This window comes from Macaca mulatta, chromosome 11, assembly GCF_049350105.2.
Source record: "Macaca mulatta isolate MMU2019108-1 chromosome 11, T2T-MMU8v2.0, whole genome shotgun sequence".
Taxonomy (NCBI): Eukaryota; Metazoa; Chordata; class Mammalia; order Primates; family Cercopithecidae; genus Macaca; species Macaca mulatta.
Genome location: NC_133416.1, coordinates 119,985,178 through 120,011,000, shown reverse-complemented (window position 1 = coordinate 120,011,000; position 25,823 = coordinate 119,985,178). Strand labels below are relative to the sequence as shown.

Genomic DNA, 25,823 nt, shown 5'->3' with positions numbered 1-25,823 from the left:
CATTGTATGTGCTCTGGGAGCCCCAGCCACATACGTTTGGGAAAGAGGTGATCACCCCACTCACCCAGGTCCAATCAGATTTCTGCTGCTAGGGGTTTGAATTTTGGATATAGATGAGCTATGCTGCTCCATAGCGAGGAGCGGCAAATGCTGTCAGAGCTCTATGCAGACTTATCCCCTTGGATCCCTTTATCATTGTTGTGACTCAGGGTGACACAGAGAGCCTAACATGTCTGGGAGCTCCCTTAAACTATGACTGACAGGTGTAGGAATAAATACTCCAGCTCCCTCACCTCCTAATGAGGACAACACCCAGGCATGACTGTAGTATCTACAGTGCCTCCTGCGGGTTTAAGCCAAGCTTGCCTTCCTTAGGATGGCTTGGTACCACCCCCTTTCCTCCCCTTGTGATACCTTTTCTCTATTCCCCTGCCAGTCTCCCATGGGAACACTCCCTAATCAATCTTTTTCACATGTTTCAGGGTCTACACCTGGGAACCAGCCTAAGACCAGGGGTTGAGGTGAGCTAGAGAGTCATGTAATAATCACTAGCCTTTCTTGAGTACTTCCTATGTACCAGGTAGTTATAAGCACTTCACACATATTTACTCATTTATCTCACAATATCCCTACGAGGCAGGTGCTATTACTGTCCCAAGTTCACAGATAAGGAAAATGAGGTGTTTGGTGTCGCCGTCCATACAACATGAGTATGGAACGAGTTCAAGTTCACACAGCTAGGAAGCGGCAGAGCTGAAATCTGAACCCAGGCAATCTGAGTCCAACTCTGGGCTCTCAACTTCTAGATGATCTACCTGTCTTGTGTAGGCTTGGGGAGCAAGAGCTGGCATTTGGGGGTGCCATGAAGGACCAAATACAAGCAGATTCATGGAGAGGTGGTATCTATCTATAGAGAATAAAATGAAGCAGAGAAGCACTGAGAGTATGTCTATGGGGAAGGGTCCACGGTGACAGTTATGACTTTTGAGTTGTAATGAAGCCCAGCCATAGTTCTTGCCATTGAGTTCTAAAAGGTTCTAAAAGGTTTTCCTGGTTTCCTGCAACAACCTCCATTTTCATCTGAGCTAATATGAATGGACCGCTGCTCCTTGGAGCTAAATCAATTCCCATAATTGCCCAATCAATGGGTACTAAGATGAGCGAGGTGTGGTTCCAGTCCTGCAAAGGTCTATGGTCCAGCCTCAGTGTGAAGATTTCAGTAATTTTTAAGCCAGTATTTATGGAAGGTTTATATGGAAAATTACATGAAGCAGTACATTGAACATTTTACAGGCATTGAGTCATTTCATTCCATGAAGTGGATGCTATAATTCACTCCATTTTACAGATAAAGAAATCAAGCTCAGAAATGCTACGTCCCTTATGAAAGATCACAATGTAATATGGAACAAATCCAGGACTTCAGCTCAGGTCTGATAGGCACTAAGGACCACAGTTTGGGCTTTCCTGCATTGCTTGTTCGTGCTTTGTTCTGTGAGGTACAGTGGGGAACTGTGGGGTCTTTACTTAACCAAATCTACTCTTGTGGGCAAAAATAACTCACAAGTCAATCGTAACTTGCCAAAATTCAGGCAGCCTACCTTTCTTCTGGAAAACTGGAGTTTGGGCATAAAATAGCAATCTTACACACACACACACACACCCCATGACTGAAACATTGTACCTTCCTCCCTACCACTCCCATGATCAATATCTCTTGACTCCCCACAGATATGCTCCCCCCTGACCAGTTGGGACCATGCAGACATGCAGCAGGAGTGTTTGATGAATGGAGAACATTTAGTGAACACAGAGTCTTCAGGAAGAGGTGGCATTCCTCCCTCACAACAGCAGCTGAAAACTTTCTTTACAAGCAAAACAAAGCCCCTTTATGGCTCGGACAATTATACAGAAGCAGCTTGCTCCTAATAGTTTGAGGAACAGGTTAATACCAGTCAGATACCAACCAGGAAAATAGATATCACGCTAAGTATTTCAAGCAGATGAAATTTAATGCAGGAAATTGGTTATGGGGGGATGAAAAAGGTCAGAAGCTAAGAGGGGACGGTGAGGTCACCCAGAGATTAGCTACATCAAGAAGCCATAATTGTCTGGGTAGACAGAGGGAGAAGGAGGTAATGCCAGAGCCCAGGGGCCAGGGCCATAAGGTAAAAGCTGAAACTGTAGAGATATAGCCATTGCAAAAAAAAAAAAAAAAAATTCTCTCAGGTAGGGAGAGACAGGGAAGGTGGAGAGGGGTAGATGAAATAAATAAAAATATTTTACCCTAAAAAATATTGCTTTGAAATGGCTGCCACAGGGCCAGCAGACTAGAAAGGACCTGCAAAGCTATCTTTTGTTGGGGAAAACTGTAGAGAATCTACATTAATGCAGCCAGATCTTCCCTAGTCTGGATCTAGGAAAGATTAACTGAGAGTTTTATACCTTCAAAGGTCTGAAAGAAACATTTGCCACCTATTCCCTCTGAGGGTTGCTACCTGTGAAGTTTTATCTACATAACAAGACCATCTTTGCTAGTCAAGCCTCCTCTTCTCCCACTCCTATAACCTGTCTTTCCACTAAAACCTGACTTACTACCTTAACTTGTGTTTGGCCATTCTCTGAGCCTGCATTCTTTCTTAACCTCAAGTTGGTACATAAGCTCCTGTACCTCATTGAGGGGCTGGGTCTTCATTCTGAAGGCTACCGAATTAAATAAATTGGTATGCCTTTTCTCCTGTTCATCTGCCTCATGCCAGTGATTTTTAGCAAACCTTCCAGGTTCTACATGGAGAAAGTAGTGAGAGATAAGGAACCTGGAAATGTCCCAGGTTCTCTCTTCCTTTTGCCCTCAAATATCCTGCCAACGTCTTCTACTGGCTGCCCTCAGGCAGAAGATGTGGAGCCTGGAAATGCTGCCTAAAGGGGTTGTCCTCCCGCATGATAACAGGACAGGGGAGGGAGAGCAGAGGACCTAAGGGAACACAGGCCCGGACCACCACACACTTGCTTCATTCATTCATAAACCAAAAATAAAATCCCAAGCCCCTCAACCACCTAAATGAACCCTTCTCTCAGCTAAGGGCATTCCAAAGTTAACCTGAAAAACTAGTTCAGGCCATGGTGGGAAGCGCAGGTTTGACATGCTTCATTATAACCTCCTCCGTCTTGAAATTCAGGCACAGCTGACCAACAGTAACACCAACACAGACATTAAGACTGACAGAAAAGCTGATAAGAAACATTTACAATCTATTCTCTCTGAAGCCTACTACCTAGAAGCTTCATCTGCATAATAAAACTTGGTCTCCACAGCCCCTTATCTTAACCCAGAGATTTCTTTCTATTGATTCCAGGTCTTTAGATAATAACTTTCTCAACCAATTGTTGGAAAATCTTTGAATCCACCTATGACCTGGAAGCCCTCACTTCAAGTTGTCCCACCTTTCTTGACCTAACCAATGTACATCTCACATGTATTGATTGATATCTTACGTCTCCCTAAAATGTATAAAGCCAAGTTGTAGCCCAAACACTTTGGGCACATGTTCTCAGGATCTCCTGAGGGCTGTATCATGGGACATTGGTCACTCATATTTGGCTCAGAATAAATCTCTTCAAGTATTTTACAGAGTTTGATTCTTGTCATGGACACATTCATTCATTCGGTGAATATTCATTGAATGCCCACCATGTCCTAGGCACTGTGCTAGATGCCCAGAGCCCAACACTAATAATACACAGATCCTTCCTTGAGGGAGAGTTACTTACAATTCTATGAATTGTGGGCTAATAGCAAGACGGCATATGGTTTACAGTCCTCACTGAGATGACATTGCAGTTTCATCTTACACGATGAAAGGGGTTTGCCATCTGTGTGGAGCACCTGCTGTTTTTATCTGCCCAGTACCCAACATTCTTTGGGGAATGAGCTTTGACCCACTCTCAGTCCCTCTGATTGCCTAGAGGATGATCACATGAGCCAAATCTGTCCAATCAGCATATTCCTTCTTCCTGGCCACAGTGATTGGATGGAGGATGAGCACATGACTAAAACGGGTCCAATGAGAAGACATCTCAGACTGTCTGGAACCTTAAATAGAAAGAAGCTCTCTTTCGCCTGGTGTTGCTGCAATGCATGGAGGTATGTCAGAACAGTTGATCACCTTGCCCCTAGCAAGAATGACTGTACTTAAGAATGAAGCCAACACAAAGGGAAATCGATCTGAGAGAAACAAAAAGTCCTGATGGTATAGTATGAATCCCTGGATCCCCGTATCTGAGGCCAGTAACACTAGATTCTTCAGTTATTTGAACAAATAGACATTTTTTTCTGCTTCAGCCACTTTATGTTTGATTTATGTCACTTCTAATTTTAAAAAGCCTTGAATGATAAGATTGGGGGAAGACAGAGGAAATGGGCTTTGCAAGGAGAAGCAGGAAAGAGAGTGGTGTATTCAGGGAACCACAAATAGTTTGATGTGCCTGAAGGATAGGTTTCTGTAAAAAGAAATAGGAAATGAGTCTGGGAAGGTCAATGTGAACCTAAAGATCCCTGAGCCTTAAATGGAGGAGGCTAAACTTCCTTCAAGTAATAGAAAGTTTTACAACTTTCTATTTTTACATTAAATAATTGGCAAAAGTTCTGGGCACCTCCATACTCAGTATTGTGCCCAGACTTTGGGGAATACAAAAGAGATGTTTCCATCTCTCAGGTAGCTTATAATTTAGTTGGGGAAATACAAGGTAAAAGTGGGAAAACTATAGCAGATAATGTAATACAGTGAATACTTATTGAACATTTATGACAGATGCTGCATTGTGTTTGCGTAGACATTTTTCACTGATTCCACACATATTTCTATGAAGTAAGTGCTATTATCATCGCCCGGTTTTATTGACGAGGAAACTATGGCTCAGAGAGTTTGCGTTACTTGCCTATGATTGCAGTTTGGAAATGCCAGAGCCAGAATTTGAACCCAAGCAGTTTGTGGAGTCCAAACCATTCTGCCAAGTGGTCTATTGAGTTATAGGTGGAATGAGAAAAGTAAACATGAAAGGGAGTCCAAATGTCAAGCACTGACTCTATAGCCAGACTGTCTGTGGTTTTGCCCCTGGTTTCATCATGGAAGACAGCCCCTCAGAGGCACAGCTGTGGGTCATAGGTCTACATGGCAAACAGCACTTCTGTCCATCAATGGGTGTCCTTGTGGGCTCAGGGGTGACCTGACCCTGCTGAGAAGTCAGACAAATGGGCCCCCTGTCCAGGGGAATGGGAAATTGAATGTAAGAGGAAGGAGAAGCAGGCAGCTTCCAGGAGCCCCGCCTCTTGCAACACTTCTCCCTGCTCCCAGTCTTTCCTGGATGGCACCACTTTTTCCATGATTCTAACTGTCTCCTGACTGGTACTGTGATCTTGACAGCCCACTCCAGTTCCCAGTGAACAGGGCTCACATCATAGTGTAGCCTGCTGGCAGAAAGAGGGGGGTTGCTTTATATTTTTAGAGAGGGTGGAGGAGAGTAGATTCTGAAACCTATCCATTGCCTACCTACTACATTCCCTCATACTCTTAGAATGCACGTGCATATGAATACACACATGGACGCATGCACACATTGCTCTCTATTGATGTAAATTATGCCCATACTTCAAAGCCTCCTGAAATCTTACCTCTTGTGATAAGCCTTCTTGAGCACCCAAACTGGAATCCCCTTGTCTTATAACTCCATGAATCAGAATCACTTAGAGAAAGCAAGATAAAAGAGATTACATGACCTGAGTTCACAGGGCATATAAGTGTCAATGCTCCAACTGGATTCCAAGTTTCCTCATACCTTCCTCCAGACCATTTGTCTTCCATGAGACCCGTAACTCTAATTATTTGTATGCCCCAGTGGACACCTTTCAACACCTTGAAATACCTTTAATCTCAAGGATGGCAAAGAGTGTTCATCATATCAGTGTTGATTGATTGGCTGTGGCTGTCTGGAGCATTGTGTTGAAAGGAATGCAGTGGGTTGGGCGTGGGGGTCATCATTGTGTTGAGAAGGATGCAGAGGATCACTGTGTTGAGAAGGATGCAGAGGGCCGTAACTGATTACCGATGGCTGCCATGGGTGGAGAATGGAGACTGATGTCCCACATGCCATGGATTTGCCATCTTCTCTTCCTTTCAGAAGCTTCTCCCAAATGTCCCTGGCAGAATTAGCTGCTCATTGACCTGGATTCCCATACCACCAAGTAAACATGTTCACTCAGGAGCCATTTATACATGCCCAGACCCTCAGTCAGTGCCTTGCCTGAACCCAAAGCAAGTCCTCAAAGACTATCTGAATGTCGCACTGTTCAGATATGTTCATTATAACTTCACAAGTGTATGTCATCTTTAACAACTAGATTGCAACTTTTCATGGGAACCAGCATCATACTGCACTGTATTTGATATTCTCCTACCATGCCTAGCATAGTGCTGAACACATACTTAATTTAATTTGCTATCAGTTGCTAAACGTTTACTACATACTATAGGCTATGACATGGACTTCCTATATATTACCATATTTGTCCCTCCCTATGCCCTAGAAGGTTGTACAAAAGAAGACAATGAGGCTCAGAGAGGTTATTCGACTTGCCCAAGGTCACACAACCAGTAAACAGCAGAGCTAGGATTTAAATCTGGGTCTCCATGAATGCAATTTTGGCTAATTGATCATCATTACAACAAAAAATGGTGGTCAGTGGGGAGGTAATGAGAATGCCCACGCTTTAAATCTAGAGACTGATGTGGGGCTCAAGGTGTATTTTATCTTATTAAATGCAGTGTTTCAGCTCAGAGCTTCCTCAGGTTTGTCAAAGTCTCAGCCAGGCTGCAGCGGCTGCTGTACCGTGAATATCCGCACTGCCCAGACTTGGGCCGGCTGGTCCAACCGACGTGACTCAGCACCTGGAAACATATGCTTCTTTAAATAGATCTTGCTCTCAGCTGGTTCTCAGAGCTGATCAATGACTTACCTGTCATTGGAAGGAACCTAGAGAGGTGTCCTGGGGTGTGCTGAGCTGCTGTGCTGGAGCAGAGCAGAGGGACATATGCACCAGAAGAGATGTAGTTGTGGCTGTGACCCTGCCAGAGTTAGAATGGCTGGGGAAGACACCTGAAGCAGGGGCTAGACAACCCCCTCATAGCCCCTGCTGCTGAGGGTTCAAGGTTCCTCATTTGTCCACACCTATCCTTTAATCTCACCTTTTGGAGTTAGGGACCATGCCCCTGCAGTTTTGTGAAGTGAGCAGAAAACAAGGTGGACCAGGGTCAGGAGATCTGTGTTCAAACACCAGCTTTACTACCTTCAGCTGTGCAACCTTGGGCAAGTCCTTCACTTTCCTGTCCTCTCATTCATCAAGCAGCACTCTCTAATTACAAATGCACAACAGGAGGCAGAAGACAACCTGATTGTTCTCAATGGAGGATCACCCGAATGACATGGTTCATCCAAACCAGGAAACGAAAGCTGCTCAGACCAGAGAGGCAATTGTCATGCACTGAAATGGAACCATCTCCAAACAAGGTGTGGGACAATGACCTGCCTTCTGTGTGTTTTCAGTGGTGTCCTATTTAACATGTATGCCAGTATATTCATAGAACAACTCCAAAAGGATGTATACACACACACACAAACACACACACAGACACACACACGAATGGAGGATTCAAGACTTATTTTTTACACTGTGGTGTTTTGTTTTGTTTGAATTCTCACTGTTTCATGCTTCCAAAACAATTTCTAAGGCAGCGACCACAATCACACAAATGTGTTCAGTTGAAAACAGGGTGGGGCTATAGAAACATCACTAAACTGGGGCACAAAAAGTCCAGGTCTAAAACATCACTAAACTGGGGCACAAAAAGTCCAGGTCTAAAACATCACTAAACTGGGGCACAAAAAGTCCAGGTCTAAAACATCACTAAACTGGGGCACAAAAAGTCCAGGTCTAAAACATCACTAAACTGGGGCACAAAAAGTCCAGGTCTAAAACATCACTAAACTGGGGCACAAAAAGTCCAGGTCTAAAACATCACTAAACTGGGGCACAAAAAAATCCAGGTTTATTTCCAGTGACCACAAGCTGTGTGGGTTTTGGAAAACCCTCTAGGATCTCTGAGCTTTAGTTTATGCTTTTTATTAAGAGGATTTATTCATGACCAGGAAGCGCCATGTTCCTGTCCTCCTGGGTTGGTAAAAAGATCAAATATGGGACAACTTGGAAAGCACAATGGGACACCCATCTGTAAGACACATATTGTTATTAATACTGTCTTACTCCTATAAAACAGAGGAGTGAGCCTACAACTAGATACACGTAGGTGACTTCCTCTGTTAAGGCATTTTTTTCAAGTGCATTGTAGTATTTTGTGTGACTTTTGAATCACATGAGTACTGGTTTGGAGCTCAGCAGAACTAGGTTGAAAGCCCAGCTCAATCATTGACTAGCTTGAACAAGTGACTTAAAATCCAAAGTCTCATTTATTGGTAAAATGATGATAGCAAAAAATCCATAGGGATATTGTGAAAATTAAATGAAATAGCAATTTGAACATTTAGCATAGAGTTCTTGCATAGTAGGTGCTCAATGAACAGTGGGTTTTTCTTTTAAACCTTCCTCACAGTCATCCCACAAGCCATTTTGCTTTTAGGATCTAGATGTCACATATGCAATGTTTAGAAACCCCCACTTCTGAAGGAAAATGAGTTTACTTTCTGTCTTAACAGAGGTTCTCTAGAAAACAGAGCCCAGGCAAAAGCATTCTGGACTGACACTGTATTGGGGAATGCAATCCCAGGGAAGCAAGAGTGAGGAAAAAAAGAGGGAGACAAAAGGAAGTGTATTATGGAGCTGGTCAGTTGCCCGGTACTGCAGATGTCTTCAAAGAAGCTGCATCTTTGAACCACCCATTTAGAGCCAGGAATAATTTATCCACCAGCTCTCATCTTCCATTGGTCAAAGCTCTCCCCCAGCTCCCCTACACTTCTGGATTTCATACGAGTGGGTAGCAACTGGATTCTACAGTGCTTCATGCCTTGGTGGAGCAGGAAAATTCCAGGGCAGAGGGGAGAGGTGTACAGCACCAGCATGAGGGGAGGTAATTCTGGGCTATTTCCATGAGTGATATAAGGGACTAGAGAAGCTGCCACAGCAGGATGGTGGCAACATTGTCTTTAAGACAATGAGAACACAAGCTGTTACTAGCTCACTCTGGCCAGAAAGTGAGGCAGGTGCATGGCTCCCAAAAAGTACACAAGCTGAGTGTAACACCTTCCATCCAGGTGAGAGCCCAGATTCACCTCTTAATGTTTCAATAGGATGTCAACCTGCTCGTCTGGTGTCTAAAGCCTATAGACCCACTCTCTACCACCCATCTCAGAGAACCAAGGAGGTCTTCTTAGCCCTGGGAGAGGGCTCTGTATACAGTTCTATACAGTTTTATGCCTTTATTATGTTTAATTGATATATCATAATTGTACATATTTATGGGGTACAGTGTGTTATTTTAGCTTGCAGGTAATTTTTTTTAATTTTAAAAAATGTGATGTCTCAATACATGTACACAATGTGTAATGACCAAATCGGGGTAATCAGCATATTCATCACCTCAAACTTTTATCATTTCTTTGTGTTGGTAACCTTCAAGATCCTCTCTTTTAGTTATTTGAGAATATATAATAAATTGTTAATTATAGTAGTCCTCCACTCCCATTGAATGTCCTACTGAGGTCCATGACAGTCCCTGGAATTTCTCAACTCTTTGCCCCAGAAGGCTACTAACTTGGATCTTGTTACCTCAGCCTCTTGCAGAGCTGTCCATCAGGAAAGGCATTTAAATGTGAGATCTTGGGCTTTTTAATCAAAGAACGCAATGAAAAGCCACAGCCTTGCCAAATCTGTTCTTACATCTGTCCAGTTTTATTTGGGACGTTGAACCATAGTATTCAGTGTCCTCTATTTAAACTCATTTTATTTCATTCATTTGTCTATTCAGCAAATATGTATTGAGGGAATCAATAAGAAAAAGACAATCTAAGAGAAAGATGGCAAAGGGTAATGAATAGAGAGTTCATAGAAAACACACATGTCTCATATGCATTTGAAAGATGCTCAGTCTCACTCAAATAAGAGAAATGCAAAGTAAAACTACACTGAAATGTATTTTCCCCATCAGGTGGGCAAAAAAAAAATGGAAAGGTTAATAATACACTTTGCTGGCAAGGCTGTGGGGAACTGGGTATTCTCAGACGTTACTGGTAGGAGTGTTCCTATGCAGTGTAGTTTGACAATATCTATCAAAATTATGAATGCATATATTTTTTGACACAACAATTCCTCTTCTGGGAATTTATCCTAACGAAATGTTTGGACTTGCACAAAATGATGTATATGCAGGGTTATTCACTGAAGAAGTATAAGAGCTAGATATTGGGAACAACCTAGATTTCTTTGAATAGGAGATTAGTGTACCCAAACATTAGTATTCTATACAGTTTTTTGCTTTTATTATATTTAATTTATGTATCATAATTGTACATATTTATGGGGTACAGTGTGACATTTTAGCTTGCAAGTAGGGTAAAAAAAATTTAATTTTAAAAAGTGTGGGCTGGGCATGGTGGCTCACATCTGTAATCCCAGCACTTTGGGAGGCCAAGGTGGGCAAATCACCTCAGGTCGGGAGTTCGAGACCAGCCTGACCAACAAGGTGACACCCTGTCTCTACCAAAAATACAAAATTAGCTGGGCGTGGTGGTGCATACCTGTAATCCGAGCTACTCTGGAGGCTGAGGCAGGAGAATAGCTTGAACCAGGGAGGCAGAGGTTGTGGTGAGTGAAATCACACCATTGTACTCCGGCCTGGGCAACAAGAGCGAAACTCCATCTCAAAAAAAAAAAAGAAAGAAAGAAAGAAAAAAGAAAAAGCATGATGTCAATAATACATTACACATGTGTACAATGTGTAATGACCAATACAGCATATCCTCACCTCGAACATTTGTCATTTCTTTGTGTTGGGAACATTCAAAATTCTCTCTTTTAGTTATTTGAGATTATACAATAAATTGTTATTAATTATAGTCACCCCATATTTCTTCACACTTATTTCTCCTATCTGGCAGTACTTTTGTATCAGTTAACCAGCCTTTGACTCTCTACCCCATGTACCATTTTTTAAAAAGATATGATGAGATTTACTGATTTAGAAAAATTTACATGACATATTAGCAAATAACAAGGCATAAAGGATATGGCATTCCCCCAGTAATGCTGCCTAATAAATCACTGCAAAACTTTTTTTAAAAGTAATTGTTTATTCTCACGCTCATAGATCTGAGAGCTAATTGGGGCTCTGCTGATCTTGGCAGGGCTCAGCAGGGTGGCTCTTCTCTCATCTGCAAGCTACAGATGCTGTTCAGTCTGTTCCTCCCTTTTCATTCAAGGGCTAGGATGAAGGGATAATAGTTAACCAGGGCATGCTTTTCTCATGAGGGATCATGGAGCTCAAGAGGGCAAGACCAATCACACAAAAACATTTCAGGACTCTCACGTTATCAGCTAACATCCCACTGGCCAAAACAAGTCACATGACCAAGCCCAAAGTCAAGGAGCAAAGAACACTCTACCCAGCATGAGCTCTGGCAAGGGTGTGCCTGTATAACACCATCAGAGAGTGAAGGATTAGGGCCAATAACTCAACTTAACGGTACTTAAACAGACACATATGTGTGTATTTAACTAGGTATGCACAAATATTTTATATATATATATATTCAGTTTTACTTATCTTTGCATAAAGTTATCCTGGAATAAACTATAACAATGACCCCCTGGAGTAGGGCACTGGGAAGAAGTGAGAACTAGATGAATAAAAGATAGATAAGGAGGAAGACATTCCACTGTATACCTTTGGATATTTAAAAAATCAGGTGAATGGTCCACTTGTGCCAAAAGAATTAATTAAAAAGACCCATTGAGGACCTACTAAGTGCCAGGCACTAGGCTAGGTGTTGGGGATAAAGTTGTCAATAAGCAGGTCCAGTTACTACCTTGAGGGAGAAAACAGCAAAGCAAAGTGCTTTTTCAACCCTGGCTGTCACCAGAACCACCTGGGATGCTTTTAAAAAATACTGATATCAGCTCCACTCAGCTCCACTCCCAGAGATTCTGGTGTAATTAGTTTGAAGCAGAACCAGGCATTGTTGGCCGGGCGCGGTGGCTCAAGCCTGTAATCCCAGCACTTTGGGAGGCCGAGACGGGCGGATCACGAGGTCAGGAGATCGAGACCATCCTGGCTAACACGGTGAAACCCCGTCTCTACTAAAAAATACAAAAAACTAGCTGGGCGAGGTGGCGGGCGCCTGTAGTCCCAGGTACTCGGGAGGCTGAGGCAGGAGAATGGCGTGAACCCAGGAGGCAGAGCTTGCAGTGAGCTGAGATCTGGCCACTGCACTCCAGCCTAGGCAAGAGAGCCAGACTCCGCCTCAAAAAAAAAAAAAAAAAAAAAAAAGAACCAGGTATTGTTATTTTTGAAAGTTCCTGGGTGATTTTAGTGTGAAGCCAGTATTGAGAATAATTAGTTTAGTAAGAGGAGACAGATTTAAATAGATAATCACACAACTAGGTGACCATACTTGTACTAAGCAAGCCAAAGGAAAAATACAGGGAGAGATTTCTTATGGTACTAAGAAAGGTTTTGCTTTCCTTGAGTAATTAGATTCTTCCCTCTCTTTGTTATTGAAAAGTATAAAACTTGACATATCTCCCTTTTCACTTTGGCAGCCAGGAAACTCAGTACCAAATTTGAAGCTCATGTGGAACAATTCCTGAAATCCATATTGCCTACACATGTGGTCTTTTCCTTGAACCAAATTTCTACCCTTACTTATTTTTTTCATTGAATATAAATCTCTAGTTCTATTTTGTCATTGGTTCATGGTTTGTGTTCTTAGGTCTTCAATCTTTTATGCTGTAGAGGAATTAAATTATAAATAATGCAATAATAAGAATGCCTTCTGTTTATTTGCTTGGCACCTATTATGCTACAGGAACTAAGGCAGGTGCTTTAGATGTTTTATTTCCAGTTGTTTAAAAACACACACACAGAGAAGAGGGTGTTCATTTTACAGATTATAAACTGAGGCTCAAAGCAGTTAAGAGCGTGTCTAGAGTCACAGAGCAGTAAGTGGACAGGCTGCTGAATTAATATCCTACTTCTACTATAACAAATTACCACAAACTTGGTGACTTAAGACAACACAGATTTATTATCCTACAGTTCTGACAGTCAGAAGTCAAATGGATTGTCAGTGCTGCGCTCCTTCTGCGGGCTCTAGGGGAGAATCATTTCCATGACTTTTCCAGCTTCTAGAGGATGCCTACACACCTTGACTCATGGTGGAACATAACTGTGGCCTCTCTTGCCATTGTCACTTCTCCTGCTGCGAACTCTGACCCTCCTGCCTCTCCTATATAAACATCATTGTAATCCATGATAATCTTCCCACCTCAAAACCTTTAACTTTATTGCATCTTCAAAGTACCTTCTGCCACATAAGATAACATATTCACAGGTTCCAGAAATTAGGGCATAGACATCTTTGGAGGGCCATTGTCCAGCCAATCATAACTAGGATTCAAACTTACATCTTTCTAACCCCCAGACCTTGCTCTTTTCACTATTCTTTGTTGCCTCTGAAAAATCTGGGACTTATTTCTGTGAAATCATCAATCTTAGGACTTTCCTGGGTCTAACAAGAGAAAGGAGCATATTTCTCTGCAGATCAGGCAAGAAACAGGAATAATACTTTATTTTTCACCAGAGAGAAATTTCCCCCATTTCCAGTTAGAGCTGGTAGGACTATTTGCAAAGTAGGGCATCTGAGATCAGCACCCATCACCCTCTGCGGTTAGCCAGGTGGGGCTTCAGGAATTGGCTCACTTCAGTTTTCTGCATTACTTGTTTCTTTATTTGTTGCCTCCCCCGTGTGTACCGCATAACCCAAAAGAGTATCTCAGAGCCCAAAAGAGCCCAGCACGGAGCTGGCATTCCTTTGATGAATGCAAACTCCAAAGTTGCCCTGATTGAATGGATAAGATTTGACCTGGGTACAAAATTTGAAACTTGGGGATTAATGAAGTGGGCTCTGCCAGAATCCTTCATCTTTGGGAGGGGTTGACATGAAAGCTGAGGTCAGGGCCATAATGGAAAAGCAGGAGTGGAATTGTGTTTGTTTGTCTAGCTGGGGCCCTTCTGAGAACAGAGATTACATCTCTTGAGCATTCCACAAGAAACAGTCTGAATCGATCGTGCTTAGACATCAATAACAATCCACCTATGAAAAATTATCCCACAAGGGCACAAAGATAGATGTACAAGGATATTCACTGCACTGTTTATAACAGCAAAAAAAAAAAAAAAAAAAAAACTTGACACCACCCAAATGTTCATCTAAAGGGAGTTGGGGAAATAAATGATCATACAGTCTCAATGATGGGAACTTGTACAGCTATTAAAAGAATGGGATAGATGAGGAAAGAGGCTGAAGATATATTGCAAAATGAAAAAAGCAAGTTGCAAGGAAGTCTATATAGCATGGTCCTATGTTTTTAAAAAATATGTATTTATCAAAACTCATCAAATTCTGTACTTGGTAACCTGTGTATTTTTTACTTATATGGATTATATGTTAATAGAAAAATACATGTATACATTCTAGTTATTGATTTGAAGAAGCAAATTTTTTAAAATTATTTTTTGAAATTGAGACTTTCCTTCTCAAAAAAAAAAAAAAAGAAGACTTGCCTGCTCATATAATGCAATATTTATGTTTTGTTGAAAGGTTAAGTCAAAGAAGTGGCTTACCAATGATTGTGGTTTTGAACAGAAGACATACAAGAGATATGTATTAGCATATACATAGAAAATAAACACAGGAGATAAGTTTATGCATTGAAAAGCTAAAAATACACACATTTTGAATTTAGGAGTGAGTAACAGGGTGAGGGTGGAAGATGCAGGAACTAAGTAATAAGTTTCTATAATTGAATTTTTTGTTAGGGACACATATTACTAGTAACAAGAAACAAATAAAGGTTACGAAAAAATCCTTTCTGTGAGCCATACCATCTGTGGGAAATAGTGAAAACACATCTTATGTTTAGGAAAATGAGGGGCATTTAATAATTTAGCAAGTCAGGAGAATTGGACCTCGTTTGTGTTTTGAAAATATAAAAAATTGGCATTTTCTGATTACAAAGGTCATATGTGCTCATTGTATAATTAAATACCTAAATAACATGAAAAGAAAGGCTTGAAACTTACCCCTAACACCACATCCTATCCCCAAAGGGAGCAAATCTTAACATTGGGGTATATACCCAATCTTGCAAAAGCAACACTAATCTTTATGTACTGCTTTAAATTTAAATTTATTGATTTTGTCTTACAATATGTAAAAAGCATCTTTGCATGACAATAATATTACAATACATGTCATCATTTTAATAACCCCAGTTATTAAACTATAGTCATACCATAATTGGTTAAAGATTTATGTTGCTTCCAATTTTTTGCCAATTTAAACATTGGTACAAACAAAATTCTCATACATATATTTTTATTTAAAAACTTTTTTTAAAAAATAGGAACAGGGTCTTACTATGTTGCCTAGGCTGGTTCAAACTCCTGGGCTCAAGCAGTCCTCCTGCCTCAGCCTCCCAAAGTGTTGGGATTACAGACATGAGCCACCATGCCCGGCCTCATACATAGATTTTTAGGCATTTATCTGACTCTTATGCACATTCTTAAGGCTTTTGATCCTTGTGACCACCTTGTCTCTCCATAAAGGGAATAATAACTAGTATTAATATATGTTGAGCATGGACTTCATGCTAGGCCTTGTAATCCTTTACCTCTGAACAATACTATAAGGCTGGTATTTTTATTATCCTTCATTTTATAGATGGGTAAACTGAGGCTAAAAGAGGTATGTAACCTTTCAACATCACACAACTACAAACCAGCAGAACCAAGAACAAAAGTCGGATCTGTCTGCTTCCAAAAGGCAAACTCACAATCACAGCACTTTGCTGCCTGCTATGCATATGGCTTCCAGAATAGTTCTGTCATTTCATTATCCCACCAACATCACATGATGAAGCCCACATCCTCACTTCACCTCCCTCGCCCAAGCTGAGCATGTGTGTGTGAATCATGTAGGGAGTGTGCATTTACAAGCAACAGAAAACTCAACAACAGGGTTAAATAATAAAGTGATTCATTGGCTCAAATAACCAAAAGTCCTAAGGAAGGCCACGTGTCAAGGATGACTTGATTCAGCAGCTCACTGGTGAGACCAGCATTCAGGTTTTGTTTCTTTTCCCTGGCTTCTGTGGTGCTGGTTTCATCTTCCATCTGTCTCTCCATGGTTTCAAGATGGTCCCCAACAACTCCCAAGGCTCTGGGCTTTAATTCCCCAGGTCCAGACAAGGGGAGAGAAGGCTGACTTTGGATGCCATCTCAGAAGAATGAGCTCCTCATTGGCCTAACTTGTCCATATGCTCCCCCTGAACCCATAACTGTGGCCAGGGGTAGGATTATAACAATTAGTTTAGACCTAGATCCTGGAGTGAAGGTAGATTTATCATCCTCCAAAAGCTAAATAGGAAACATGTGGAACAAAAATTAAGGCATGTATCAAGAGGGGAGTTGGCTATTGGGCATAGCAGTATCCTCTCTTATGCACCACCTATCTCTTGGGCCTTACCATTGCAGTGCATCCTACTGGCTTCTCTACTGTCACTCATGTCAAGGAGAAGTATCAGGAAAGTAACTTACCTAGGAGCAACCTTCAACCAATGATGATAGAGTAGGTGTATAAATACCCCAGTTCCCTCACTCCTTAGATGGAACAACTGAGGTGCATTTTCTACAGTGGCTCTCAGGTTTGCCCAGTGGGATTAAGTTCCAGTTGTCCTCAGTAGTAACTGGGTTGGTGACTCACCCTATTTGTCTCCCTTCTCTTACTTTCTTATGTCCCCACTCCCCGCCTAGTGTTTCCTGGGACCACATTCCCAATAAACCACTTACACTTGGATCTCTGACTTGGGGGTCTATTTTGTAGGAACCCAAACTAAGACAGTGAGACAACTACAAAATCCACTACATTATTACTCATGGCCTTTGTCTACTTTGGGCACATTCTACAAAGATAAAATTGCAGTGCTGTGAGGCTTATAATAGATGTTCACACAGTGGCTCTCCCTGCTGACGAGAGAACCATATCTACCTCCAAGCTATCTCCTTCACCTTCAGTGTGAAGGAGAAAGGAGGCCCCCTTCCTTCAGAAACCACTTTGCATGCACAACTACCTCAACAGTGACCAGACAGGAATGCATTATTAAGCATCCCATGGAGACACTGTCCTGCAGATACAGACATCTGGACTCCTTGGTGAGGTTCCTTAAAAAAAAGAGAGAGAGAGAGAGAGAGAGAGAACTCTAATTCAGCCCATGGTGAATCAGAGTTTTTAATATATCTCTTTCTGGGAGCATTTGCTATAAACAAACTATTAGTCTGGTAGAGAGATAAAAAAGAAACTCTTCTTTAAAAGATGTCAGACATTAATGTTTAAGCTCTCTTCTAAAAGATGTAATCTCTCCTTTCTCACCTGTTAATGGGATTTGTATGACAATAATTTATTTACTGATTCAATTAATTGCCGTATAGCTTTGCATGGCTGGATGCAGCATTGGCAAATGGCTGATTTCTATCAGGAAAAGACATGTCAGTAGCTTTATTTCAGGGACGAATAAACCAAATCATAAACCAAGCAGATTTCTACCTCAGAAATGACCCTTTTCAAAAGAGAAAACACTGGATCTTTAAAATGGAACGTAATTCTGAGAGACAGAGAGTAGAAAGGGAACTGAAAGATGACTGAGTTCAATTGCCTCCTTTTACAGATGAGAGCTGGGAAGGGAAAATGTCCTATCTCTAAGATTACTGAGTTAATGCAAGCCCAGGGAAGCACCCCACACCCTGACTTCTGGTTCAGAGCTCATCCCACTACATTGTCTGCCCACATCCAAGAACACTGATGAAATCAACAGAATCTATTTCTGTTTCCAGTGGGCTGGGCTGGGGGCTGTTGGATCAAATGGATTGAAGGCAGAGGCAGGAAAAGTGCCCAGCCTAGAATGGACTTGACAACACATCACTCTCTCTCTCAAAGGAGCCTGACTCTAGAAAAAGCTGAAATTCTTGAGATAATGCACAGAAGGTTACTCAGATGATAGAATCATATACAAATGCCTTTCAGCTTCCAGGTAGGCCACAAATGGGTGAAGGGATGGGCAGTAAACATAAAGAAGAACATGAGAACATCCTCGAGGATCCCAGTGTTGCCAAATCATCTGATTTTTCAAGAGAGACCAAAAGTCCGAAGTATGATATGGCATGTTCCAGCTTTTACATCTTGGGAATTGGCATAATTAAAAAAAATTAAGCCCCATAGAAGGCAAACAAAACATGTCATCTACCAAAATATTAGTCTGTAGCCTCTGGCACAGTATGTCAACATCTGTTGGCACATCTGGTCATTCATGCATGCATGTATTCATTTATTCAGGGTCAATGGCAGTGGTCCCTAAATCTTTCTACATATTAGGACCGTCTAGGAAGCTTAAAAATCCCAATGCCGAAGTCCCACACCATAGCAATTATACAAGAATGTTCAAGAGTGGGAGCAAGCCAGGCATGGTGGCTCATACCTGTCATCCCAACACTTTGAGATGCCAAGGTGTGAGGATCACTTGAGGCCAGGAGTTCAAGACCAGCCTGAGCAATATAGTAAGACCCCCATCTCTACAAAAAATTTTAAAATTAGCTAAGCATGGTTGCATGTGCCAGTAGTCCTAGCTACTCAGGAGGCTGAAGCAGGAGGATCCCTTGAGTCCATGAGTTTAAGGCTGCTGTGAGCTATGATTGCAACATTGCACTTCTGCCTGGGCAACAGAGCAAAGTGCTATCTCAAAAAAAAAAAAAAAAAAAAAAAAAGTGGGGGAGTGAGGTGATGGTGGAAGCCAAACATTAGGATGTTTTAAATATTCCACATGATTCCAATTTATAGCCATACACATCTGGGAACTACGGATCTATAATGAGTCAGGCTGTGCATCAGGCACTAGAGACACAAGGATGACTGCACAGACATGTTCTCTGCCCTCATAGGACTTACAGTCCAGTGAGCAATTCACACAGGCATCTAGATGTGGCAGAGGCTGCCAACTGCCCAGCAAGTCTTTTCTCCCCTTCTTCCAGGGCACACGCTGGACTGCATTTCCCAGCCTTCCTTGAAGTTAGACAGAGCCACCTGTCTCCATCAGAATGTGAGTTGAAGGCCTGTGTGTGTCTTCCAGGTTGGCCCCCAAAATCCAGCTGCTTCTCTATGCTCTTTAATGTCTGCTGCAAGAAGCGGCTCCCGCCTGCCAGGTGTTGAGGATGGCAGAGCTGCTGTCAGCCCAGGCCAATGGGTCCATGAATAACTGTAAGGACCACTTGTTGACCTGGAGCAGTCACCCTGGACTGTTTCACATAAAAGAAATAAACTTCTTTATTCCTGATGCCTTCGGATTGTTGTTGAGGTCTTGTTACAGCAGCCTAAGCCGCAACTAAGTGATTACAACAGAGATAAGAACTATGACAGTGGTAGGGTAGGGTGCTATGGAGGCACAGACCCAGATGGAGGGAGATCAGAACAGACCTACTATTGATTCATTTACTTATTCATTCAACAAATATTGACTGAGCACTTGCTATGTGCCAGGCACTGTTCTAGATGCAATTAATTCAATTAGCAAATAAGTTATAGTCATAGAAATCTCATGAAAAGGCACTAGGGATACAGCAGTGTCTCAGTCTGTTTAGGCTGCCATAAGAGCTTTAAAAATAACAGAAATTTATTTCTTATAGTTCTGGAGGCTGGAAAGTCCAAGATCAAAGCACCAGCAGGTTTGATGTCTGATGAGGACCCACTTCCTGGTTCATAAATGGCCGTTTTTTCACTGTGTCCTCACATGGTGGAAGGGCAAGGGGTCTCTCTCGGGCCTCTTTCATAAGAGCACTAATCCCACTCATGAGGGCTTCAGCCCATGATCTAACCACCTCCCAAAGGTCCCACTACCTAACACCATAACCTTGAAAGTTAGAATTTCAACACAGGAATTTGGGGTGGGGAGTGGTATGGTAGGTGGGAGGAAGGAGAGGACACAAACCTGCAGACCATAGCAAGCAGTGAAAAAAAAAAACAAAAATCATTGCCCTTGTGGAGTTTAGGATTCTCAAAGTATAAGGTGACATTTAAACTCAGACCTAAAGGATGAATAACATAGGCAGAAATTTGGGAAGGGGGCACAGACACCACCGCTCCCAGAAAGCAGAAGAACACCTGCAATGGCTGGGAGGGTGGAAGAAGGTGGCATCCCAGGGACACTTCAAGGAATTGATCCTGGCTGGGATACAGAATGGGAAGCTGGGGAAAGACGTGGGGAGAGAGGTGAGACAGAGAGAGACTGAGACAGAGGCAGCTGACTGGCAGAAACAGAGACACAGAGAACACGAGGCAAAGAAACTGCCAGAGACAGACCCAAGACAGACATAGACAGAGAGCAGAGCTGAAAGATCTGGCAGAGAAGGAGACAGGTCTTACAGAGCCACCTTCCTCTGATCCTACACCCGCGCAGGTCTTATTTTACACAAGAGACAGATGTTCGCATTTTAGTTAAGCTGACTCTTTGGTTGGTGGAGAAGGTAAATATTTGCTCTCCTACAACTCCCAGCAATTCTTCCTATACAAGAAGGGCATCGTTAATTAGCCTGAGAGCAGCCTTATGCTTGGCTTAGCTGAGATCACGGTGAGGTTTGCTCCCTCAACATGTAGGGCTTGGGTTGAGTGATGGAGGGCAGGGTGGGTATTGGGAGGTCTGGCTTCTACACCTTCCCTGACTCTGGGTGGTGGCTGTGGAGTCTGTGCCTTTGCTTCTTCATTTGTCACATGAGCCTCTACATTCTTCCTCTGACATTCTGTGGCAGCACTTATCAAAGTGTGTGATCATGCATTTAATTGCGACATTGTTTAATGTATGTTTGCTACAGGAGAGCTTGAGAACAAGTTGTGTTTGTCTTGTTCGTGGATGAATGCATAGTAGGTGTTCAAGAGCATTTGCCAAAGGAAACGAGGGAGGGATGAAAGAAGGTAAAAAGGAAAGGGGGAGGAAGAGAGGGAGGGAAAGAAAAAAGATGTTAAACACACATAGTACTATGACAAGGAAGAACAGGTTGCAAGGGGACTTAACCTCGTCTGAATTCACTCTTTAAGAAGAGAAAACTGCAAGATGAGTCTTAAATGACCTTCCTGGATTTCTCTGGGGAAGCTCATAAACGCTCCTGCCTCTTAAAGAGGCATCTACAGTTCCACAACCACAAACAGAGGAAGGAGAGAGACTGACATATAGAAATGACCACCACCAGGAAACCACAGAATTGGAGGCCACCTCCCCTGACCCTGCGGTGCACCCCATTGCTGGAGGATGGCCATTGCTGGAAGATGAGCTAGATGGGGATGGAGTGAGCAGTCAGACTCCCCGAACACTCACTCCTCTCCCTCCTCCTTAGGGCAGACATCTGTGATTTTGCTCCTTTCTAGCTAAAACTGAAGATTTCCAGGCAGTTGAAGCCTTTGGATTTTCAAATGATAAGATGAGCTGAATTCACACTGGGAACAAATGATGAAGCAATAGCTCACCTGGCAAAAACAACCAGTGGGAGATCAGCTTGCATGGATTGTAACGGCTCCATGAGTCCCTGTCAATATACATAAATGTGAATAAAATGAATCATTGGAGGGTGGGAAGAAGAGAAGCTCTAAGCCAACTAAGAACTGCAAAAGGAATGATGGAGTTAGAAAACCCTCAAAGGATGCTAAAACTAATGAATGAAAGTGTGATGAACAGCAATATATTTATTAGTCTCAAAGTATCTCCCCACAAATCACTTATTCATTACAAAGGGGGAAACTGTATCTTTACAGTGGCAAAACCTATTAACCATAAGTGATCAACTTCACCAGGAATAAGACAAACCAATAGCAGGTGCCTCCAGATACAATGCACCAGGGAGAATTCAGATCATTTCTGCATCATCCCTGCCAAAAATGCACAACCTGAATCTAAACACAGGGAAGGATTAGGGAAGCTCACATTGAGGGCCTGGAAGCTTCAAAGATGTCAAAGTCAAGAAACAAAGAAAGGCCGAGAATTGCTCCAGAGGAAATGTTAAGAAGACATGACAACTCAATACAATGCACAATCCTGGATTAGATCTTGGACAGAGAATAAAGAGAAGATTACTGGGACAGTTGAAACACTTTGAAAATAAGCTGTGGATTAGATGATAACGTTGGAGAGATGGTAAATTCCCTGCTTTTGAAAACTGAACTGTGGCAATGTAAGAGAATGTCTTTCTTCCTGGGATACACATGCTTGAGGTGTTTAGAGGTTAAAACAAAACAAAACAAAACTGGAAGAAGAATCCAAACATCAGAGCACAGAGTAAAGGCTGGTTTCTGGAGTCAGGGAACTGTGTTCAAATCCCAGCTCTGTCTCCCCTGACTGTGCGACCTTGTCAAGCCCCTTGACTCTCTGAGCGTCAGTTTCCTCATCTGTAGAATGGGGCTAATAGTGCCTTTCTTTATAGGATTCTTGCAAAGATTTGATGAGATGACCCCCTGCAAGGCCTGAGAATAGTCTCTGGCACACATAAATTCTTGATAAATGTTAGAAGCAGCTATAAATCTCAAAGTCCCAGAGTTGTGGAAATCCTCAGAGTTTTCCAGCCCAACTCCCCTCCCAAATATGAGTCTCCAGATAAATGCTGTCCATGAAAAGAAGCAGGATTTTAAATACTGCGGAGTCAGAGTTGTGAGGGCTCTAGTCTCACTCTTTTGTTTTACAAATAGAAAACTGAAGCCTGGGGGGGTGTGGTGGTACTTTGGGAGGCCAAGGCGGGTGGATCACTTGAGGTCAGGAGTTTGAGACCAGCCAGGCCCACATGGTGAAACCCTGTCTCTACTAAAAATACAAAAATTAGCCAGGCATGGTAGCAGGCGCCTGTAATCCCAGCTACTCGGGAGGCTGGGGCAGGAGAATTGCTTGAACCTAGGAGACAGAGGTTTCAGTGAGCTGAGATCCCACCACTGCATTCCAGCCTGGGCGACAGAGTAAGACTCTGTCTTGAAAAAAAAAGAAGGAAAGAAAGAAAGAAAACTGAAGCCTGGAACAGTCAAGGTCAAGTGGCTTGCCAAGTTCAGTATGACTCACCAAAATTTTAATTAACGCCTACTATGTGCCAGGCCAGTGCTACACTGTGGGGGTTACAAAGATAATCAGGCTCAGAGCCTGAGGGTGAAAGTGTGTGTGCACACAATTAAAAAGTGTTGATGGAGGCAAATCAGAAGAAAATCTTCCCCACATCACCCCATGAAATCTTAGCAGTCCCCAAACCTGTATTTTCAAAATTCCTGTCTCCACATATTTGCCCAAAGCCTCCTCTTACTGGAACATCAAATCTTTTCCCATTTCTTGCCACAAATCTTGTCATGCTCTTACTTAACACCTTCAGTGACTCCCTATTGCCCTTGAGGAGGGGAAAAAAAAACAAACCCTAAACTCCTATTCAGGATGTACTTCATCCAGCCCAACTACTCAAAACAGCCCTGTAAGCAGACTGATGAGCCACAACATTTACCGAACACCTACCATGTGCGAGTCCCCATGAGGCTGCTGGGAGGATACAGAGAATAGTTTGTTGGCTTTGTTGTTAGCAGCTTACACAGTAGCCAGGGAGCAGACATGCTTGCAGAGTGAGCAACACCAGACAGTGTGGAGCTGGGTTTCTCCAAGTGTAGTCTCTACGGAGAAACCCCTGCATCTCTCTGATAGGAAACTAATATTGCAGGTGGGATGCATGATACCCAGTGGCACAGCTAGAGTCGTTCCTGCAGCAAAGGTGATGTGGTTTGGTCTGCCTGTGGGAACCAAGGTGAATAAATGTGGAGCCTGGAGTGTTCCACGCTGTGGTAGGCAAAATACTGCTGCTCCTCCCCGCCCACCCCCAAGGGGTCCACGTCCTAATCCCCAGAACCTGTGACTATGTTACCTTGCCTGGTCAGAGAGACCTTGCAAGATGTGGTTTGCAAGAGGTCAAGATGTGGAGATGATTCTCTGTTATCTGGAGGCAACTTTAAGTGTAATCACAAGTGTCTGAATAAGACAGAGGCAGAGGGAGATTTGACCACAGAAGACGAAGTAGGACATGGGATGGCAGAAGCAAAAGGTTGGAGGGATAGGATTGCTGGGGGACCAGGAGCTGAGGAATATGTGCAGCCACTAGAAGCTGGAAAAGGCAGGGAAGCAAATTCTCCTCCCCTAGAGCTTCCAGGAGGAACACAGCCCTGCCAACACCTTGATTTTAGCCCTAGGAGGCCCATTCTGGACTGCTGACCTTCACAGTTATAAGACGATAATACATATGTATTAGTTCAAGTGACTAAGTGTGTAGTAATTTATTACAGCAGCCATAAGAAGCTAAGACACAAGCCATGTGCCACCCCAAGATCTTTTGGTCCTCACCATGCTGGGATGTCAGGTGCAGCATTTACCCAGCAATAAACCTGACCTTCTCCCCCAGCACTGACAACAACCCCAGGATTCTCCACTCTTTCTTGTTGGTTTCCCTGGACTCTACTCATTGTTTTGAAAACAGCCCTGAGTTAAATTCTCCTCAGATAACCCAGTCTGAGAATGCCAACTGTTTCCTGCTGGGACCTTAGCTCTCATCAATCTCACTGCCTAATGAAGTCCCAAAGCTCAACTGCTAAATATCTGCACATTCCAGAACATTCTTGTCCCTACATTTCCTCATGTCTCAAAAGCTGATTTCCTCATGGCCCTCTCAGTACCCTGGTTCCTGCTGCTGTAGAGATTTCTTCAGATACATGAACTTCATATACAACATTTCCTCTCCAATTTCCCAGAAGAATCTACCCACAGCAAGAATGCCTTAATGATGCCCTCTTTAACTGAATATTCCACAGGGAGCCCAAAGAAGAGATATATATCACGGTAACATGAACAACTGCTAGTGGACACTGTAAACATCACCAATCCCAAAATTTCTACTGGGATTTCACTTGGACTTTCAACTCTCACAGGTGTCAACTAGAGAAAAAAATCAAGCTTTTAAAGAATTAAAGTTAGCTTTATTCAGAAGTCTTACTGAGGGCTGTGAACTTAAGGAAGCCTGTAGCCAGGGAACGGTCCTTTAGAGAGCTCTATCAGACTGCTCTGGTACAGTATATTAGCCCACTGCTTATATACAGGTGGTAGAGGTTTAGTACGTGCAAAATCACATCCAAGTTGGATGTAACAGTACATCTGGTTATAGATTATAGAGGCACAATCGCTAACCCCATAAGATGAAATCTTATGTGTAGGAAAAGGCAAGGAGTAGGGTCACTTATCTTTTAAGGAATCTAGTGACTCAGGCAAAAGACATGGGGGGTGCTGTGTGATGTATCCTCTTTTGTCTTCAACACATGTTTCCAGAGAGTTGGATGTCATCACAGAGTCAGAGGTTTCTGACATTAGGCTAGCAAGCAGAAATGAGCAGACATGGCTTTTTACATTTGCTACTTGATCTCACACAGCTCTCTCTCCAACTTTC

General features: G+C 42.7%; 1 protein-coding gene and 1 long non-coding RNA gene across 28 annotated transcripts in view; one reads left to right on the top strand and one right to left on the bottom strand.

The window, feature by feature from the left end:
* Nucleotides 1-25,823, bottom strand: part of RPH3A (rabphilin 3A) — a 334,954-nt gene that overhangs the window by 143,883 nt on the left and 165,248 nt on the right. The window contains exon 1 of one of the 27 annotated variants that reach the window (XM_077955168.1): nucleotides 3,772-3,929. The exons of 25 other annotated variants lie outside the window; for them this stretch is intronic. The gene's annotated coding sequence lies outside the window, so the exon portion shown is untranslated. Of the gene's footprint in view, nucleotides 1-3,771; nucleotides 3,930-25,823 lie in introns of those variants that run through there. One more of the 27 variants, XM_077955198.1, reaches the window with a different exon arrangement.
* The window catches only part of LOC144333084 (uncharacterized), a 35,093-nt gene that overhangs the window by 8,023 nt on the left and 1,247 nt on the right, over nucleotides 1-25,823 (top strand). The window contains exon 2 of the long non-coding RNA XR_013401437.1: nucleotides 4,025-4,144. This is a non-coding gene — a long non-coding RNA (uncharacterized LOC144333084). The remainder of the gene's footprint in view (nucleotides 1-4,024; nucleotides 4,145-25,823) is intronic.